The sequence below is a fragment of the Meles meles genome, chromosome 15 (genome assembly GCF_922984935.1).
Source record: "Meles meles chromosome 15, mMelMel3.1 paternal haplotype, whole genome shotgun sequence".
NCBI lineage: Eukaryota > Metazoa > Chordata > Mammalia > Carnivora > Mustelidae > Meles > Meles meles.
The window spans coordinates 60,862,486-60,883,573 of record NC_060080.1 but is presented as its reverse complement, the minus strand read 5'-3'; the positions used below and the strand labels follow the sequence as shown (position 1 = coordinate 60,883,573).

General features: G+C 41.3%; 1 protein-coding gene across 1 annotated transcript in view; it reads left to right on the top strand.

Moving 5' to 3' along the window:
• COMMD1 (copper metabolism domain containing 1) overlaps positions 1-21,088 on the top strand; it is a 218,550-nt gene that overhangs the window by 191,213 nt on the left and 6,249 nt on the right. The window lies entirely within an intron of this gene.

The following is a 21,088-nucleotide window of genomic DNA, read 5'->3' as shown; positions in this document are numbered from 1 at the left end:
TTCAAACTATTTTTGGCAATACCATTGGAGGGAGAAAAACACCATATCTAGATCTAGCAGAAATAGACATACATATCAACAAATACAGAGATCTTATAGCTTCTCTTTTAAAACATTATAAAACTCACTATGTTATAAGTAACAGTTGGAATAATTTATGTTTATTTGCTCAGATGACCTAAGGTTTCTTAATATTTCTGGAGAAGAATTTTAAGGTTTGTATTTGTTCCTGAAAGAACAAATGCTGTGGTCTATAGTCTTAGCCCTTTTTTGCAGTTTGTGTTTTTAAAAGGCCTCAATTTCTTTTCTTTCTTTTTTTTTTTCTTTAGTCTTAGGCAAGTGTGGGTATTATTTTAGCTATCTCCTGGGGTGTTTATATTTCAAAGACATGGTAAGATTTGTATCTTCAAGGGACAGAGAAAGAATGCAAGTTTCTCCAAGAGGGACTTTGGTTTTCTAAGGCCAATAATTTGTGAGTTATTTGAGATAAATAGAGGAGGTTTTAGGATTGGAAAAAAAAAAGGAATAGATGGACGTTTGATTTCGTCTAGAGTTGCTTTTTTTTAGTTTTGCAAAGATTTGTAAGATAAGGACTGTTGCCCTCATTTTTTTTTTCTTTTCTTCTTACATGCAGGACAGTTGTATTTCCAATGTCCTAAGGTTTTTTTACAGTATCCGTAAATGTCTGAAGGCAAGTAGGAAGGGGTCTGAATGGACTTTTTTTGTTCTTAGTCTATTTCTGTTCTTTGATCTTGTTAAGGGAGTCCCTAAGGCTAGCTATGATACCAGTAAGACAGTGAGAGATCTCTAAAAGGATTTTTTTTTCTTTCAAATATAGCCAATTTAGAGGACCATCATCTGGCCATTGACAAGTAGGATCTTCTATTAGTCTCAATAGTGATTTAAACCAATAAGGCTTTTTACAGCTTAACCGCGGACCAAAGAGGCATCCCCAAAGGAGAGTGCAAAAATGGACCCCTCACAAGATCCAGCAAGCTTAGTCCCAGAATTAGCCTAAGAAAGATCTAGCTGCAAATGGGATGCAAACCGCGTTTCTTTCTGGCCAAATTAGTGACAAGGAAGGTTGAGATGACAAAGTCCCCTTAGGGACCAGAACCCCTTACAACAAATTCCTCTGAGAACTGGCACAGTCGGACAAAGACAATGCGGGTATTTGAGCCACAGCCTAGTGGGCTTGTTGCCAGATGCATGCTGGTTTGTGCATCCAACAGTTGGCAGAGACCAGAGAATATTCTCATTGGTTATAAAGCTCAGCTTTTTAAGACAGAACAAAATGAGAGGAAAGCCTAGTCAGACCTATGGTTTTCCATGCCTTATGACAAATGACTCCAAAGTCAGAGGCAGGGGGCAGGGGTGGCTTAGTTTGTTAAGTGACTGCCTTTGGCTCAGGTCATAATCCCGGAGTCCCAGGATCGAGTCTCGCATTGGGCTCCCCACTCAGCAGGGAGTCCGCTTCTCCCTCTGGCCCTCCCCTCTCTCACTTTCTTTCTCAAATAAATAATAATAATAATACAAAAAATATAAAATCTTAAAAAAAAAGAGGGGTGCTCAGTCAATTAAGGATCTGCCTTGGGCTTCCTGCTCATTGGGGAGCCTGCTTCTCCCTCTCCATTTGACCCCCACCCCCGTTCTGCTCTCTTTCAAATAAATAAATAAAATCTTAAAAAAAAAGAGAGAGGCAAAAGAAAACAATGACCATCTTTGGGAGGAAAAGGATAGATTGAAAACAAGAGTACTGAAGTTGCTATACCCCATGAACTAGTTTCACACATATTTTCCCCACTAATCTAAATTTAGATAAAGAAAAGATCTCTCCCCACTCTCACTTTCATTAGAGCCTGCAGGCAGAGATCCAGGAAACTGAGGTAATAAGAATTCTTATATTCTGTCAGCTTTTTGTCAGAAATCCCAGGATCTTCCAGCTATAGCAGTCCCAGGGTAAGTAACATCCAGTCAGTTAAAATTTATCCTCTGAACTACTCCAGATGCTGGGAAGGAAAATGTTCACTCCACCCTTCAGGATTCTTTTGCCACCTGCCCTGTCCCTCAAAATAGAGTTCGGTTGTGGAAGATTTAAAGGGAGGGAAGGTTGTCAATATAAAACTGAACTTTGCCAAAAGGGTTTATATTTACGGTTAACCAGGATCGGCCAAAGAAAGGCACAAGAAGACAGAGGGGACATGTAACATTTTTTTTCTTCCTTGGAGCCCCCATCTGACTTAGACTTGCTGACCAGGCCAGGGGATAGAGGTGAGGTGCCAAATCCTGTGGGCACAGAAGGACCACTTGGCTTTGGACCTCATCCACCTTCAAGGTGTCTATCTTCAGATCCCCTCCTGAGCTGAATGAAAGCAGATCACTTTATAGGTTACTATGTGGTCCATTAAACTATAGAAATAGCCATTTGCCAGTTAGTGTACCACCACTTCAAGTATGACTTAAAGAGAATTTAGAGAAAAATCTTTCCCCCTCATATTAGGAAGTAAATAAATAAATAGTAAACAGTAGGTATGTAAATAATAATAACCAGACAGGTGGGAAGAGCCGATCCTTCTCTTCATTGATGCTTTTGCATGTGATTTTAGTAAATGGAGAAGAATAATGTGAAAGTTTAACAAAGAGTCCCTTTCCCTCTCCCTGTATACATAGGGAACAGTTGAATTAAAAGCTAAGGGAGGGGCACCTGGGTGGCTCAGTGGTTTGGGCTGCTGCCTTCGGCTCGGGTCATGATCTCGGGGTCCTGGGATCGAGTCCCGCGTCGGGCTCTCTGCTTGGCGGGGAGCCTGCTTCCTCCTCTCTCTCTCTCTCTCTGCCTGCCTCTCTCTCTACTTGTGATCTCTATCTGTCAAATAAATAAATAAAATCTTTAAAAAAAAAAAAAAAAGCTAAGGGAATTTGGTTCTAAGGTCCCTGAAGAGCTGGAGAAATCTCTTCACTGGGGATCTGATCCCAGGAGAATCAGCTTGCAGCTCCTTGTGGGCAAGCAGCCAGGGAACCAATGCTGGAGGGGCAAGACCCAGCAAGTCCCTGTTGCCTTATGGGAGTCCCAGGACAGAAGTGGTTGCAGTGCCTGACAGCAGGCCCCTTCTTTGTAGATAAAATACCACACCTAGTTTTTTTTGTGGTTTTTTTTTTTAGATTTTATTTATTTATTTGACAGAGAGAGAGAGAAATCACAAGTAGGCAGAGATGCAGGCAGAGAGAGAGGAGGAAGCAGGCTCCCTGCTGAACAGAGAGCCCGATGCGGGGCTCGATCCCAGGACTCTGAGATCATGACCTGAGCCGAAGGCAGAGGCTTTAAACCACTGAGCCACCCAGGCACCCCACCACACCTAGTTTTGCACCTGGAAGTTTAACCAATTAACTGTGTGTGTGGTTTGTTAAGGAGTTAGTTTCAGGAGACACACAGTGATTAAATATTTGTCCTTCTCTTCCATTTTTTAAAAAAATCTTATACTGGAGAAGGAGTGAAGATTGCTGGTGACTTGTTCCATTTCTCACCCTTACGTTGCCCATCACCCAGCTGTTCAGAATTAAACACATGCTCCCAGCTAAATCTCAGAGTATCTCGAGAGACCTAATTTTTCAATTATCAAAAGCATCATCATAATCATAGGAAAAATCAGAACTCTAAGGTATTTCTTTACTTTCATAGTATTTTTATTTTTTTTTTAAAGATTTTATTTATTTATTTGACAGAGAGAGATCACAAGTAGGCAGAGAGGCAGGCAGAGAGAGACAGGATGCAGGCTCCCTTCCGAGCAGAGAGCCCGATGCAGGGCTCGATCCCAGGACCCTGAGATCATGACCTGAGCCGAAGGCAGAGGCTTAACCCACTGATCCACCCAGGCGCCCCAGTATTTTTATTTTTAATTATAAATGCAGAGAAGGGAGGAGAATCATCATGTTCTCAGTGCCTTTCAGAGGCCATTAGGAGTCTTAATCAGACTTGATATGCCACAAAGTTACCAGAAGGGGGAGGGCAGAAGTGTAAGGTCCCCTAGAGGCCTGGGCCAGCAAAGGAGGGATTGAATTCCAGGAGTAAGAGGGCGCCTCTGATTCCAGGAGCTCAGAACCCTGATCTTGGTTTCCGTTGGCAGCTTGTGGACATAACTATCTTCAAGGAGTTATTTTGTTTTAGTTTTAACTTTATGCAAATAATACATGGATACAGTGCCCTTAAAAAGCATTTAATCCTTCCGAATTAAAACTAAGGTCCCCTAGGACCAATGGCATCCATCCTGGTGTCCTCCTCTTCCCCAGCAGTAACCCCTGTGGTCATTTGAGTGTAAATCCTTCCAATTTTTTAATCATCTTTACCTATTTACACTATATGCCCATATTTACAGTATTGTTTTGTATGTTTCTGTGACATAAGTGCAATCATACTGTACGTATTCATGTCCTGCAGATTGCTTTACCTCAACAACATGTCTTGAGACTCACAAATTAGTACTGCAGAGACCACCAACCTATGAAACTGGTATAAAGAACTTTTTTTTAGGATTTTATTTATTTCACAGAGATCACAAGTAGGCAGAAACACAGGCAGAGGGAGACGGGGAAGCAGGCTCCCTGCTGAGCAGAGAGCCTGATGCAGGGCTCCATGCTAGGACTCTGGAATCATGACCTGAGCTGAAGGCAGAGGCTTAATCCACTGAGCCACCCAGGCACCCCTGGTATAAAGAATATGATCACACTGGGCGCCTGGGTGGCTCAGTGGGTTAAGCCACTGCCTTCGGCTCAGGTCATGATCTCAGGGTCCTGGGATTGAGTCCCGCATCGGGCTCTCTGCTTGGCAGGGAGCCTGCTTCTCTCTCTCTCTCTCTCTCTCTCTCTGACTGCCTCTCTGCCTACTTGTGATCTCTCTATGTCAAATAAATAAATAAAATCTTTAAAAAATAAAAAGAATATTATCACACTTTTTACCAGTATAATGAGTCAAAAACAGATTTTCATTTTGCCTTGCATTTTCTCAGTCATCAGTGAGGTTGAGCATCTTTACTTTGCTGTTTTTATTTCTTCTGTGAAATATTCCATATCGCTTGCCTGGGTTTTTTTGGTTTTGTTTTTGTTTTTTTGACAGAAAGACACAGCGAGAGAGGGAACACAAGCAGGGGGGAGTGAGAGAGGGAGAAGCAAGCTCCCCGCTAAGCAGGGAGCCCAACATGGGCAGTTCCCAGAATCCCTCAAATGCTGAATGCAGGAGATAGCCTGTTCTTACAAAGGCAGGGCCGTGTAAGTAGGAGGAAGCAAAATAGAGGTGTTACCTTTGATGGGGATGATTATCTGCAAAATGCAATTTTGACGGCTTCTCATTTGCTACTCAGGGTATTTTCATACTTGAACCAGACATTAAAGTTTTAACTTGAAGGGATATTGAAATAGTACCAAGTGATAGTGTAGATGTTAGGGAGGGCCACTCTTGAATTTCTCAGTTCCCTGGCATTCTTGCCCTTCCTCCTTTTCCCCACCACAATGCCCAGTACTGGTTTTAGTGAATTCTGAAAGAGGATCTTGATTCTTTGGATTTGGACCAAGCTGCAAATAGTAGCTTTGGCAACATGTCAGAATAGCAGTGGTTCTTAACCAGGGATGGACATCAGAATCCCCTGGGAAGTGTCTATTAAACATGTCAGACCTGCTGAATCAGAGTCTGGGTGGAGCGCAGGCACGTGTATTTGGCAAAAGTTCAGGAATGATTCCGATGTGCCCTCATGACCAGAGCTACTAGTCTATACTAGTGCCATTCCGTGACAAGATTCACTCTGAAGACAGACACTCAGAGTAAGTGTTTAGAAACATTTTCAGCAATTTCCCAGAGTATGTCTGTTGATTGTAAGTTTGGGCTTGTATTGTGCATATCTTTTCTCATTTTATATTTTACAAAATTATGTATCTTCCAAAACTGTCAAGCTGTGATAGATTGAAATTTAAAAATTGGTCCTTCACAGATAGTTTGAGAAGCACTGTTCTGGGCCAGTTTATCTGTATCCAAATCAGACAGGTACAATTAAAAATTTTCTGGCTAGGCAGTTTTGTGACCTTAGGTGAGTAAGTCTCAGTGACCTCTTCTGGTGGGCTGTTGAGAGGATTAGAGATAATGAGTGTATCTAAAGCACTTAGCACAGTGCCTGACAATATTAGAAGTTATTGGAAGCCCACCATGGAACAGTTCCTAACAAAACCATCTTCCAGCTGGCTGTTGAAGAATACACAGAATCACGGAGCGTGGCGAGTGAATCTTTTTATTCAGCCTCATGTATCATATTCTAACCAAACTAGAGTACACGGCATGACAGAGATTTGAGTAACTTCCATAAGCTATACAACCAAGAGTAAGGGGCTTATTGGCCATGGCAGTTGCAGAGCCAAACTCTGGTTAGCAGACTTCCTCTCAAGCTCTCCTTGTCTCCTCTTTCATATTCCCCTTCCCCATAGTCCTTTTCTCTATTCACCTCCCACCATCCCAACTGCTTTTTATTTCTTAAAAGCACAATAATTTTTGTTCCTGTTGGAGGGTAAGGAGGGCGGGGGGTGGAAATTTCTGGCCACTTTGGTCTGGCCTTCCATTCAAGCATCTAAAAATAACCAGATCATTCTTACTGAGCCAATTAACCTCCTGCTGGCAGTATTCCTGTGTCCTTGTCGTGCTAAAAGAACATCTATCTGTCCGGTTTTGAGTTATATTACAAAAAACACCTTTCCTTTAGCTTCACCTTGATAGTTACCATTATCGTTATTTCTGGGGAAATCGTCATGTCATAGTCGAATACAGGGGCTTTGTAAGGTGCCAGCAATTTTGGACTGAATTCTGACTCTGCTGCTTGTTAGTTGTGTGGCTTAAGGAAAAAGTTATTTTTTTAAAAGCATCATAATTACTATTAGAAGCAACAAAAATTTGAGCCCTTTGGTCTAACCTGAATATTCAGAAAGGTAGAATAAAGTCAAAGGCTTTAACAAACCATCTTTTCTTGCAGGATCCACAGTTTTTGGATGACAGCATAGACCACTGGTTCGGTCTGGCTTTTTTTGTTTTTTAAAGATTTTATTTATTCATTTGACACAGAGAGATCACAAGTAGGCAGAGAGGCAGACAGAGAGGTGGGGGGAAGCAGGCTCCCCACCGAGCAGAGAGCCCGATGCGGGGCTCGATTCCAGGACCCCAGGATCATGACCTGAGCCGAAGGCAGAGGCTTTAACCCACTGAGCCACCCAGGCACCCCTTGGTCTGGCTTTAATTCTGAACTTCTCTGGTTAGGGTTTTTTAATTCAAGGCAATGTGATTTAAAATTCCTCTGTCCCCAGTATTTCCTATAAACCAGAAGTTAGGCCTAGAATCTTGATTAGCTCAGATTAAAATTTTTGCCCATCCTTCAGTCCTCAGCTCAAATGGTGCACTTGTTAGGTCAAGTCTTCCCATTATACAGAGTCGTATTCTTCTGTGTTTTTCTTTCATAGCGTTTATCACAAGTTATTTCTGGATCTTTGTGCTTTGTTTTGTTCTGTTTTTTTCATGAATGTCTTTCTCACTTACTAGACTATAAATTCTTTGGAGGCAGGGACTATGTTTGTATTTGTTTACTGTTGTATCCCTACAACCTAGCATGGTACCTGGATCCTTTAGCAGTTGGTAAATATTTATCAGATGAGAAAGGGTGCTATTCATTCATTAATCTCCTTTAGGGCAGGAACTGTCTTACTGATGGCTGTGGCCTCAGTATGTCGCTGGTACTAGTCCCTCCGCAAGATTTTGTTGCATAGGTACTCAAGTCCTATTGGTACGAGAAAGAAGGGCAGGAAGATAGGTCTACAGAGAGACCAACCAGATGGAAAAATAGATCTCTATCACCTGTGAACTGTTCTTGCCAGAAGTGTTTAGGCTGAATCTATCAAGCTTCCAGCCCTAACTTCTAGTTTATAGGAAATAAAGAGAAGAAAATTTGGTAACACTGTGAGGAAATAGTCAGACAAATCCACAAATTGTAGAATATTCTGCAAGACTACTGGCCTAGACAAAAGGTCATCAAAAGAAAAAGAGGGGAAGATTATCCTAGATTAAAAGTGAGAGATTGAGGAGACATAACATCCAAATGTATTATATGGTCCTCGATTGGATCCTGGTTAGAAAAAGGCAATTACAAAAGACATTTTTAACTACAATTGGAGAAATTGGAATAGGGACTGTATATTAGATGATACTTGGGAATTATTGTTACTTTCCTTACATATCTTATGTAGAAAAATGTTCTTATTCTTAAAAGATATATGATAAAATTTTTAGGGATGAAGTGTTATGATGTCTGCGACTTATTTTTAAATGATTCAGCAAAAATAAAATACATATATAGATAAAGCAAATGTGGCCAAATATTAACAACCACTGAATCTGGGTGGAAGATATACAGATGACCACTGTATGATGGTTTTGTTGTTTGTTTGTTTATAGTTTATGAATTTTGGAGGATCAGCTTTATTGAGGTATGATTTACATAGAGTAAACTTCAAAATTTTAAAATTTATATACTATAAAGTTTTATGAATTTTGACAAACACGTGCAGTCATGTAACTACCATCACAGTCAAGATCTAGAATATTTTTATCACCCTCAAAATTCTCCCTTACTTATTCATAGTCATTCCCTCATCCTAGCCCCAACCTTGGGCACCACTGATCCATTCTCCATCCGTGTAGTTTTGACTTTTCTAGAACGTCATGTAAATGCCCTTGAGTCTGTTTTAACTAAGTGCAATACTTCCCTGGTTTTGCTGTAACAAGGTACCACAAAGTAGGCAGTTTAGAACAACAGACATTTATTATCTCACAGTTCTGGATGCCAGAAGTCCAAAATCAAGGTGTCAGAAGGGCCACACTCTCTGGATAGCTTTGGGGAGGAATCTGTGCATACCTTTCTCTTAGCTTTGGGCTTCACCAGCAATCCCTGGCATTGCATATCTTGCAGCTGCATAACTCCACTGTCTCCCTCTGTCATCCCGCGGTGTTCTCCCTATGTGTTGCTTCTGTCATTGCATGAGTTCTTCCTGTGTGTCTCTTATAAGGACACCAGTCACTTGGAGCAAGGGCTCACTCTATTCAAGTATCTTAACTAATTGTATCTGTAATGACCCTGTTTTTATTTTTAAATTTATTTATTTTATCCAATATTGTTTCAGTAATCACCCTGTTGTTGTTTTTTTTTTTTTAAGATTTATTTATTTGACAGAGAGAGATCACGAGTAAGCAGAGAGGCAGGCAGAGAGAGAGGAGGAAGCAGGCTCCCCGCTGAGCAGAGAGCCCGATGTGGGGCTCGATCCCAGGACCCTGAGATCATGACCTGAGCTGAAGGCAGAGGCTTAACCCACTGAGCCACCCAGGTGCCCCAATCACCCTGTTTTTAAATAAGTTCACTATTTGAGGTGTTTAGGGGTTAGGACTTATTTTTTGATGGAGAAACACAATGGAGCCCATAATGCCTAGCATAGAATGTTTGAGATCCATCCATGTTTTCTCATGCATCAGTAATTTGTACCATGTTATTGCTATTTAGTATCCCATTGTATGGAGGTACCAAAATGCTTATCTATCTATCAGCTGAAGGACTTTGGATAGTTTACAATTTTAGTCAATTATGAGTAAAGCTGCTTATAAATATTTGCATATGGATTTTTGTGTGAACACAAATTTTCACTTTTCTTGGGTAAATACCGAGGAGTGAGATACTTAATTCCTCCATAAAAGACTGCCAACCTTTTCCAAAGTGGTGGTACTGTTTTCCATTTCCATCAGCAACATACAAGAGTTTCTGTTCTCCACATTTTTAACAAGGCTTGGTGTTGTTAGTTTTTCTGATTATAGCCATTTCAGTGCATTATCATGGTATCACATTATGTGTTTTAATTTGCATTTTCCTAATGACTTATGATGTTCAGCATCTGTTCCGTGCTCACTTTCCATTTGTATATCGTCTTTGAAAAATGTCTGTTCAAGTATTTTGCCCATTTTTATTAGGGTATCTGCTGTCTTATTAAGTTGCGTGAGTTCTTTTTATATTCTGGATGCAAGTCCTTTATCAGATAAAAATATTTTCTCCCAAATTATGGCTTGTCTTTTTCTTAGCAGTGTCTTTTAAAGAGCAGAAGTTTTTAATTTTGATGAAATCCAGTTTATTTTTATGGATTTTTTTGATTGTCAATGTACATGTTTTTCAACTATTCTGTGGGTTTGGAATTTTTCTTTTCTTTTTTTTTGGGGGGGGCTGCTGAAGAAATGAACTTTTTATAATAAAAAGTTGGAAGAAAAAGGAAGGCAGAAACAGCTTTATAAAAAAGCAAACAGTTATTAAAAGGCAAACAATAACAAAAAGATAAAGTTCTTTTTTTTCAGCCTCCCAGTTTGCTCCTTCTCACCCTTGAGTACTGCACAGATGCATCCCTTTCAAACCCTCTGTTTCTCTTTCAACCTTTTTTTTTTTTTTAAGATTTATTTATTTGAGAGAGAGCGCACAAGCGTTGTGGGGGGGGGCAGGAGAAGGGGCAGAGGGAGACTCTGCTGAGCAGGGAGCCCCACAGACCTTAAACTCATGAGGTCACCTGAGATCCTGAGATCACAACCTGAGCCGAAACCAAGAGTCTGTTGCTCAACCGACTGAGCCACCCAGGCGCCCCTCTTCTTCAATTTCTTATTTAATCAATCTCTGAGAGTTAGCAAGAGAGGGTGGAATGCTTCCAGAACATACCAGAGTTCATGACAGGGAGCTTTAGACCTGTCCTTGGAAGTATCCCTGAGGCTGGAGTGGTAATGACTCAGACTCCTCAGCCTCAGCAACTGAAGTTCATTTTGGCTGTAAAATAAATACTCAGTTCTCATTAAAAGTAAACTCTGAGATTGCAGAGGGTCAGTCAACTCTGCCGGTCTCTGGGGTCTGATTTGGTGCTCCCTCAGCCATTATTCAACCTCAGGCAATTGCCAGGCCCCCTGCCTCAGCCAGACGAGAAACTTAAAGAAGCTGCAGAATCTGTGGCCTGAGAAGTAGCCTGCAGGATAGCAACTAGTAACTATTCATCTTGTTTGCATGTAGAAGTCCCCCCCAAAAGGGAATGAGGAATGGGAAATTCCAACCTCTGAACTGGCTTTCTCTACACCTGTCTTCCACCTGTCTTCCTGCTGTATACATCTGCTACACATATCTCTCCTGGGCAGAGATTTGTCTATCACATCCCATTCAGAGTTGGCCTCTTCTGCAGCTCACCATCTCTATGGTCCTTTGGAGTTGCTTCCAGGGGAAACGAAGAATATAGGACAGACTCCCCTCTAAGGTGTTTCCAATGTAGTAACCCAGGCAGAGAAAAACCTAAGACATTTTTTGGATTCTATGTCACAACCCTCTGGTCTCTCCCGTTTTCCCTGCTACTGCACTTACTCTGCCAGAGAGAAAAATTTGCAAACAGATAGAAGGTTAACTCAGTTTGGGTCCTAATTTTTTGATTGCTGGCCTGAACCTACAGCAGAAGTCCTGGGTTGGCCCTGTAATAAATTAGACTCTGGATGATCTTTGGAACAGGTCCTTCTGGATAATCTTTGAAAGACACCAACCTACCTAAAACCATTTTGGGTTTTAAGCCCAACATTGTGTCTAAAGTAGTCCAGAAGTAGGCCTGTTCCCGGGAGAAGGTGCCACTCTTCATCAGGGCCGAGCTAGCCTGGAACCCTGCTGGCTGCCTTCAGTACATGGGTGATAGACAGACGGAAAGGTCCAGTCCCCTCCTGGTGGTTTTTGTGTGTCACTGGCTTCGCAAAGTTTTTGCGTTGTAAATCAGTCACATCCCATCTCATACCTACTTCAGCCATGCTGGAGTTTCCCTGTGGCCCATGTTCTCTCTTCCCCAGTCAGCTTCAGGTATTTCCTCAGCACCACCAATTCCTGATCCCGCAGCACCTACCTTGGACAGCCAATCTCTACCTCACTGTCGGTCCACGGATGCTGCTCCCATTTGAACAGCTGATGTTGGCACAGCGCTTTTAGAAAGCACCGTTAGACACAATCTTTTTTTTTTTTTAAAGATTTTATTCATTTATTTGACAGAGAGAGAGATCACAAATAGGCAGAGAGGCAGGCAGAGAGAGGAGGAAGCAGGCTCCCTGCAGAGCAGAGAGCCCGATGCGGGGCTCGATCCCAGGACCCTGAGATCATGCCCTGAGCCGAAGGCAGCGGCCCAATCCACTGAGCCACCCAGGCGCCCCGTTAGACACAATCTTACTTAATGCTCACCCTAACCTCGTGAAGTAGGTACTATTATTCCCATTTTTCAGGTGAAGAATCTGAGGCTTAAAGAGATCAGGTGACTTATCCCTGATTGCACGGCTCATTTTGAGAGGGACAAAAGTGGGCTTCAAACCCAAGCCCTTCTAAGGAAAGTAAGATATATGTCTGTATTTGCTTTTATAAAACATCCACCTGTTGGGAGAAGAGCACCGGGTGGTAGAGGGACAAGGATGCCAGGGAAGCTTCCTACTATATACAATTCTGTGAACCGTGTTACTGTATTGTCCATTTGGACAAACAGGAAAATCTTGTCCCTGCCTTCCTTCTTTAGCCCGACCTACTGACTCCTCTGTCAGTGCCCAGCTTAATAAGCCACACAGCCGAGCCGACAGAGACAATGTACCACTGCAAGTGGCAGTATTTGGGGGTTAAAATTCAAGTATCGGTTTCAGTCTTCTATCATGAAGCCATTTTACGTGATCTAACATATCCATTCTCCCTTAGGGAAAAAAACAAAAGATTTATTTTCCTAGTCCAGGCAGACTAGCCCCCAGTTGTCTGGGCAGCGCACCTCCACCAGCCTACTAGGTTGCCAAGACGGCAGGGAGGCACAGCACATCCAGTGTTGGCAACGGCCACGGGGGCCTTGGGATGATCTACTCTTGGAGGAACTGAGAATTCTTTGGCAGGCAGGGGGATTTCCCCCTCTACCAGATTCTTGGTCAGATCAAGAGTCAAGCTTGAGGGGTTGGGACTTCCAGAATGGCAGAGTAAGGAGCTCAGCAGACCTTTTCCCCAGCAACCTGCAATTTGGTAAAAATTCAAGTCTCTGGAAATTGTCCTAAGGGCATACTGCAGATGAAGAAACATTCATCCAAGAAAATCTACTAAATCTCAGTAAGAACAGAAAAAGGCTATGGCATTTGAGACATGGACAAGCTCCTCTACCCCTTCTCCCAGCTTCACGGTCTAGAAGTTCTACGCCGGGCATTATACCCCATACAAGTACAGCCAAGAAGACAGAGGCTCCTCCCCAGAATCTCTCAGTCTGGGATCACAGTTTAACCCCAGGATGGACAGGCTGCCAGTTTTCTCACCCCTGTCCCACGGCCTCTTGTTGCAAAAGCTCCATAGCAGGCAAACACAGAAAAGAGGACAGGGTCTCCCCTCCCCCACTCGGTCTTCACTCATAGAAACTGGATCACTCGTACATTGCTGGAAGGAATATAAAATGATAAAGGCACTCTGGGATTCGGTTTGGCAATGTCTTAAAACCTAAACATATAACTACCAAACAACCCAGCAATTGCAGTCCTGGGCATTTATCCCAGAGAAATGAAGACATATGTTCAAACCAAAACCTGTATACACATATGTTTATAGCAGCTTTATTTGTAATAGCTCAAAACTGGATACAACCCAAATGTCCTTCAACAGGTGAATGGTTAAACAAACTGGTATATCCATACAAGGAAATATTCTTCAGCAATAAAAGGAAATAAATTATTAATCATGCAACAATCTAGATGAAACTCCAGAGAATTATGCTAAGTGGAAAAAATCCCAAAAGGTTATATACTGTTCTCGAAATGACAAAACTATAGAAGTGAAGGACAGATTGGTGGTTGCCAGGGGTAGGAAGGCGGTAGGGGCAGGAGGAAAGTGGGTGTGGCTATAAAAAGGCACATGAAAGGTCAGAGAGACAATAGAAATGTTCTGTGTCTTGATTGTATCAATGTCAATATCCTGACTGTGGTATTGTAGGACAGTTTTACAAGATGTTACATGGGGAAAACTGAGTAAAGCATATACAGGATCTCTCGATTTTTACAGCACTATGCAAATATACAATTACTTCAAAATAAAAAGCTTAATTATTTGAAAATTGAAAAAGATTTGAAAAGACATTCATCCAAAGAAGTATACAGATAGCTAGTAAGCACATGAAAAGATGCTCAACATTATGAGTTATTAAGGAAATGCAACTCAAAACCACAATGAGACAAGATAACTAAAGCAAAACCAGACAATAAGAGTGGAGGATGCAGAGAAATTGGAACCTTCTTACACTGCCAGTGGGAATGTAAAATGGTACAGCCACTTTTGAAAACAGCTTGGTAGTTCTTCAAAATCATAAACAGAGTTATCATATGGCCCAGTAACTCTATTACTAGGAATGTACACAAGAGAAATGAAAATATAGGGACACCTGGTTGGCTCCATTGGTTAAGTGTCTGCCTTTGGCTCAGGTCATGATCGTGGAGTTCTGGGATCCAGCCCTTATCGGGCTCCCTGTTCAGCAGAGAGTCTGCTTCTCCCTCTGTCCCTCACCCGGGTCATGCTCTCTCTCTCTCTCAAATAAATTAAACTTTAAAAAAAAATGAAAATATACATTCACCAAAAACTATTTTTCAGCAATAAGAAGGAGTGACTGATGCATGCCACAGCATGGATGAGGCTTGAAAGCATACCAAGTGAAAGAAACCTGCCCTAAAAGACTACATATTACATTTAAATTTATTACATTTATAATTACATTTATATTCATTTGAAATGTCCAGAACAGGCAAACCTATAGAGACAAAGTAGATTAGTGGTTGCCTGGGGGCAGTCTGTGTGACTGCTAATGGGTAGAGGATTTCTTGGGGTGAGAATGGAAATGTCTGAAATTAACTGTGGTGATGGTTGCACAAACCTGTGAACTTACTAAAGAACATTGACTTTTATACTTTAAATGGGTCAATAATATAGTATGTGAATTATATCTCAATAAATCTTAAAAAAAAAAAAGAATTGAGCTTGAACCCATCTATCTCTTCCGAACTATTTTTTAAAGCCTTTTTAAAAAAAAAAAAAAAATTAAGTTTCAGAAAGTTGCAAGATTCACCAATTTTTGAAATTCTGCCTGTTTTTTTTTTTTAAAGATTTTATTTATTTATTTGACAGAGAGAGAGATCACAAGTAGGCAGAGAGGCAGGCAGAGAGAGAGGAGGAAGCAGGCTGCCTGAGGAGCAGAGAGCCTGATACTGGGCTCGATCCCAGGACCCTGAGATCATGACCTGAGCCGAAGGCAGTGGCTTAATCCACTGAGCCACCCAGGCGCCCCAAATTCTTCCTGTTTTTAAGATCAAATTCCATCATCAGCTTTGGGTTGATGTATTCATTGACTTTCTTTGTAGGTCTTGGTTTTGGATTGTGTTGTTTACTCTATAACATAGTTCTCATTTAGGGCATTTGGTCATATTTAGAGACAGTCGGGCTGCCACTGTCATCTAGTGAGTACAGACCCAGGACAGTGCTAGACATCCTATAATGCACAGGGTAGCACTCCCAACAAAAACTTATCTCGGGGTGCCTGGCTGGCTCAATTGGTAGAGCATGCAACTCCTGATCTTGGGATCATGAGTTTGAGCCCCACGTTGGGTGTAGACATTACTTAAAAATAAAACCTAAAAAACAAAACAAAACAAAAACCCAAACTTATCTGGACTAAAATGCTAACGGTACCAAGACTGAGAAAATTTATCAAAAAGAGAAATGTTATAGTCTGATCAAAATAGTCTGGGGATTCTACTTACCAGTTAGGGTTGTGGAGCATAGTTTGTATATCTCATATGGTTTATTTATTAGTCTTTCAATTGGTTCTCCCACCATAAACATTTATTTGCCTGTTGTCTAAGAGGGCAGGAGCCAGACATAAAGTGCTACAGCATGAGCAGCACTATAAGCTAATGGGCACTTAAGTATTTGGAAAAGATGACAGGGCTGCAGCTGAGAAGTCAGGTGGCAGCATTATCATTGCCCGGGGAGGGGGGGGGCAATAAAGCCTGGAGCTTGGGAGATCTGGGATAAACCACAACCACAAAACTTAGAGAATCCAAGAGTCCATTTCAAACATATCTTCTTGCTACTGTGTTCCCTTCATGAAATGGTGGCACTGTTCCCATTTCCCAGAGGCTGAGTGGTCGAGGGGGTGACTAAATGCTAGACTGTGCCCGCATGCAACTGGCCGAGGCTGTTCAGTGGATATTGCTCTCCTACATTCCCATGATGGACCTGTGCGGGGTTTCTATGATCTCCAGAGAAGATGGAAACCACAAAGGGAAGATTCGTTCTCCTGAAAACCCTTTGCATAGGAAGTTAAAGCTTTTACCCACCATTAAATAGATATATATTGTCATAGGACTGGTCATGAACTCCAGGATCCATTACTTCTGCATATTCCCAGAATGTCTGAGAAGAGCCTCCTATGCAAAGAGGGCACTCAGTAATTTCTAGTAACCATTTGGATGTCTATTATGTTCCAGGCACTGTAAGAGGCACATTAGTGGACAAGAGAGACAAGGTCCCTAACCTCAGGTAGCATATATTAACAAGAGTACCTCAATATGTATTTATTCTTCAGTTGATTTTTCTCTCTGAAAAACTGGCTTCATCACATCTTTGCAAATTATTGTCAGAAAGTTTTTCAGCTGAATAATGCTTGTCTATGGGAGCAACAGAGGGACCATCTGTTGAGTTTTCTAGGATTAATAGCCATCAGCTGGAGTCATAGACCACTGGAAAATACTTTTTAAGATGTTTATTTAAGTGGATAAGCCACTAAAAGCTCAATAATTGAAGAACAAAATAGTGAAATGGAAAATAAGGGCATATAAATTGTACCTAAAATTTTGAAGACATCATATGCGAAATTCAAATGATGGCTTTCTAAAAGAGTATTGTTGCATCTGAGTATTAGAGGCTAAGAGCATTCTTTGTAAAGCAAAATATAATTGTTGTGGATGATAAATACAAACCTGGCCATATCTGTTTTTTTCTGTTCCTTTTAACTAAATAGTTTTGGTTCTGTTGTTCCTTTTTTTTTTTTTTTTTTTTAAGATTTATTTATTTGACAGATAGAGATCACAAGTAGGCAGAGAGGCAGGCAGAGAGAGAGGAGGAAGCAGGCTCCCAGCTAAGCAGAGAGCCCGATGCGGGGCTCAATCCCAGCACCCCGGGATCATGACCTGAGCCGAAGGCAGAGGCTTTAACCCGCTGAGCCACCCAGGCGCCCCCTCTGTTGTTCCTTTTTGTTGTTCTGTTTTATATAGGAAAATATTTTAATTTTTAAATTTCTTCAAAGTCTTTTTGGAATACGGTGAGGTATAAATAAATACTTTTTAGCAAAATCAGAGCAGAGTATAGACAATAGATGTCCCCTGGGGTGAAGGTCAGGAAGGGAAGGGGTGGAGAAAGGTATGCCAGGAAGGACAGAAAGTCCCCTGATAGTATTATTCCTCTGTGCAGTCCTGAGCATAGTGTTCTGTGTCATTTCAAAGTTGACTTTTTTTTTTTTTTTTTTTTTTTTTAAATAGAGAGTGGAGGGGCAGAGGGAGAGAAAGAGAATCTTAACCAGGCTCCATGCCCAATGTGGAGACAGATGTGGGACTCCATCTCACAGCCCTGAGATCATGACCTGTGCCAAAATCAGGAGTCAGACACTTAACACTGAGGCACTCAGGTGCCCCTAAAACATTATTATTTTTTTAAAGCTAAATATTTTGGGGGTGCCTAGGTAGTTCAGTAGGTTAAGCATCTGCCTTCAACTCAGGTCATAATCCCATAATCCCAAGGGGCTGCAATCAAGCCCCTTGTCAGGCTCCCTGCACAGTGGGGAGCCTGCTTCTCCCTCTCTCTCTGTTTCTCCCTCCCCCTAACTCCATGCGTCCTCTCTCTCAAATAAATAAATATAATCCTTAAAAAAAAAAAAAAGCTAAATATTTTTGATATATCAAGGTCATCTACTCCTTAGATTACTGAGATCCAGTAACTGCACAGGCCGTACTCACAGTTCTCAGTAAATGGAACTTAATACCCTCGGCTTCATACAATAGACAGAAGCTGAGGAAAATGAGAACTTGGATGATAATCTAGGACTCTTCTTTAACAGCTACTAGAAAGAGATAGGATGGTCTCTCAGGTTGAAAATCAGTTTCATTTTGCCACAGGTGGGCCTTTGTTAGCTTTGTCCTATTTCTTTGCAAAACACAGGCAGAATCTGAACCTCTTTTTGGAGACCCTGAGAGTAAATGCCATTCTTTTTACCTGGAGTTTCAAACAGCCAAACTGGATCCAATAATTTCTTTCCCCTACCCTTTCACAGAATTGTTGGTTTTGGGTTTTTTTTTCCCCCCTTCTGAACTCCATGGAGATCTCCTTGACACAGGTTTCTGTTGGGGACTCAGGGTTTATTATCCAACACCCGGCATTACTGATGAACTCAAAGGGTTTGTCAGAATGACTTGGGAGGAACTGGCCTCCTCCCCTACTCTGGTCTTGCCTCCCCAGTCCTTGTATGTAAGCTGGGTTTCCTCCGTATGCAAAGAGCCTAACCTGGAACTGGGCATACAGGCAATGTTAGCCAGTAGGTACTGGTTCAATTGTTTCAAAATATTTATGGCTTTCCAAAAAAAGTATGTACACATCTATCAGAATGACTGAAACAAAATTAGTGATAACACCAAATGCTGGCAAGGATGCAGGAAAACCCAATCACTTATAAATCACTGGTGAGAATGTAAAATGACACAGCCATTCTGGAGACCAGTTTGGCAGTTTCTTACAAACCTAAACATGCACTTACCATATGACCTAGCCATTGCACTCCTTGAATATTTATCCTAGAGTAATTAAAAATCTGTACTCACACAAAAACTTGTACATGAGTGTTTATAGCAGTTTTATTCATAATAGCCCAAAAGCAAAAACAGCCCAAATGTCTTTCAACCAGGTGAAATCGTTAAACAAACTTGAGTACTTCTACATCGTGAAATACTATGGAACAATAGAAAAGTAACTGACTACTGATACGCAGAACAACTTAATGGATCTCAAGGAAATGATACTGAGTCCAAATAAAAGCCCATCCAAAATACATACTGAATGATTCAATTTACATAATATTCTTAAAATAACTAAGTTTAAAAATGGAGAACAGATTAGTATTTGCCAGTGATTAGGAATGTAGGGAAGAGGTGATGGATGGAAATGGGTATAACTGTAAAAAGAAGCAAAAGAGATTCTTGCGGTTCTTTAACTCTTTTGTGTCTTGACGTAGTGGTGGATATAGAAACCTATTCGTGAGATTAAACTGTATAAACACTCAAATGAGTAAAAAGTTAAAGAAATCTGAGTAAGATTGGTGGATGTATTAATGTCAATATTCTGGTTTAATATTGCTTTGCAGGCTGTTAGCACTGGGGTAAACTGGTAAACAATACATGGATATCTCTGAATTCCTTCTTTCTCCTTCCTTCCTTCCTTCCTTCCTTCCTTTTTTTTCTTTCTTTCTTTCTCCCTAGATTTCATTTATTTATTTGACAGAGACATAGCAAACAAAGCACAAGCAGGGGAGCAGTACTGGGAGAGGGAGAAGGAGACTCCCTGTGGAACAGGGAGCCAGACCTGGGGCTTGATCCCAGGACCCCGGGACCATAACCAAAGGCAAGGTAAAGACAGGTGCCTAACCAACTAAGCCACCCAGGCGCCCCTCTCTGTAGTCCTTCTTTCTTCCTTCTTTCCTTCCTCCCTCCACCCCTCCTTGGAGAAAAGTCTGATTCTAGGAATGGGACAGGAAATGTGCAGTTTGATCCTAGAGCATCTTGTAGTGTCAGAAAGTAGTAGAGTGCTAAAAAAAAAAACAAAAAACCAACCTCATAGTGATAGTCATATGGGGACATAAGGGCCAACTGGATGAGCTCATAATGGCCCAAACTGGAACAATGTGAAAAACACAGTGAATAAAATAGTATTGTATTGTAACCCTAAGTATAAAATAAATATTCATGACTCCATACAGATATAAGTAAGAGATTAAGTAAATAAATACACTGAGGATATTAGATATATCTCCCATGCAGAACTGCAAATAATTGATGAATTGATGTAGATGTTCTACCCTTAAGGGTAAGAAATATAATTCCTCATTCCTTAAATGTGGGCTGTGCATGGTGACTTTCTTCCAAAGAATATAGTATGGAAAGAAAAAAGAGAGAAAGTTTACAGTAGAGAATTCTGACAACTCTATCCCAGTCAGCTGATCAAGGGTAAGTAACATCAGTAGTGATAAGTCATGTTGATAGTATGTCCCCTTGATAGGATGTGATGATTATGGCGCCTCTTCTCTGTGGTCTTCCGCCCCAAAACACATTTCCCCAGTCTAATCATGAGGGAACATCAGATAAACCACAATTGGAGGACCTTCTACAAAATATCTCACCAGAAGTCCTTAAAACTCTCAAGTGTTGTCAAAAACAGGGTAAGTCTGGGGCGCCTGGGTGGCTCAGTGGATTAAGCCGTTGCCTTCGGCTCAGGTCATGATCTCAGGGTCCTGGGATCGAGCCCCACATCGGGCTCTCTGCTCCGCAGGGAGCCTGCTTCCCTTCCTCTCTCTCTGCCTGCCTCTCTGCCTACTTGTGATCTCTCTCTGTCAAATAAATAAATAAAATCTTTAAAAAAAAAAACAAACAACAACAAAAAAAACAACAGGGTAAGTCTGAGTAATAGTCCCAGCCAAAAGGAGCCTAAGGGGACATAACTGCAAACATCATATAGTATCCTAGATAGGATCCTGATACAGAAAAATGGCATTAGGGGAAACCTGAGGAAATCTAAAATGCGAACGTAGGTTACTAAGAATGTATCGAGATTGGCGCATTAATAGTACCATACTAATGTACTAATGAAAGATGCCAATGGTAGGGGAAACTGGATGTGGTGTATATAAGAATTCTCTGTACTATCTAAATAATAAGTCTGTACAT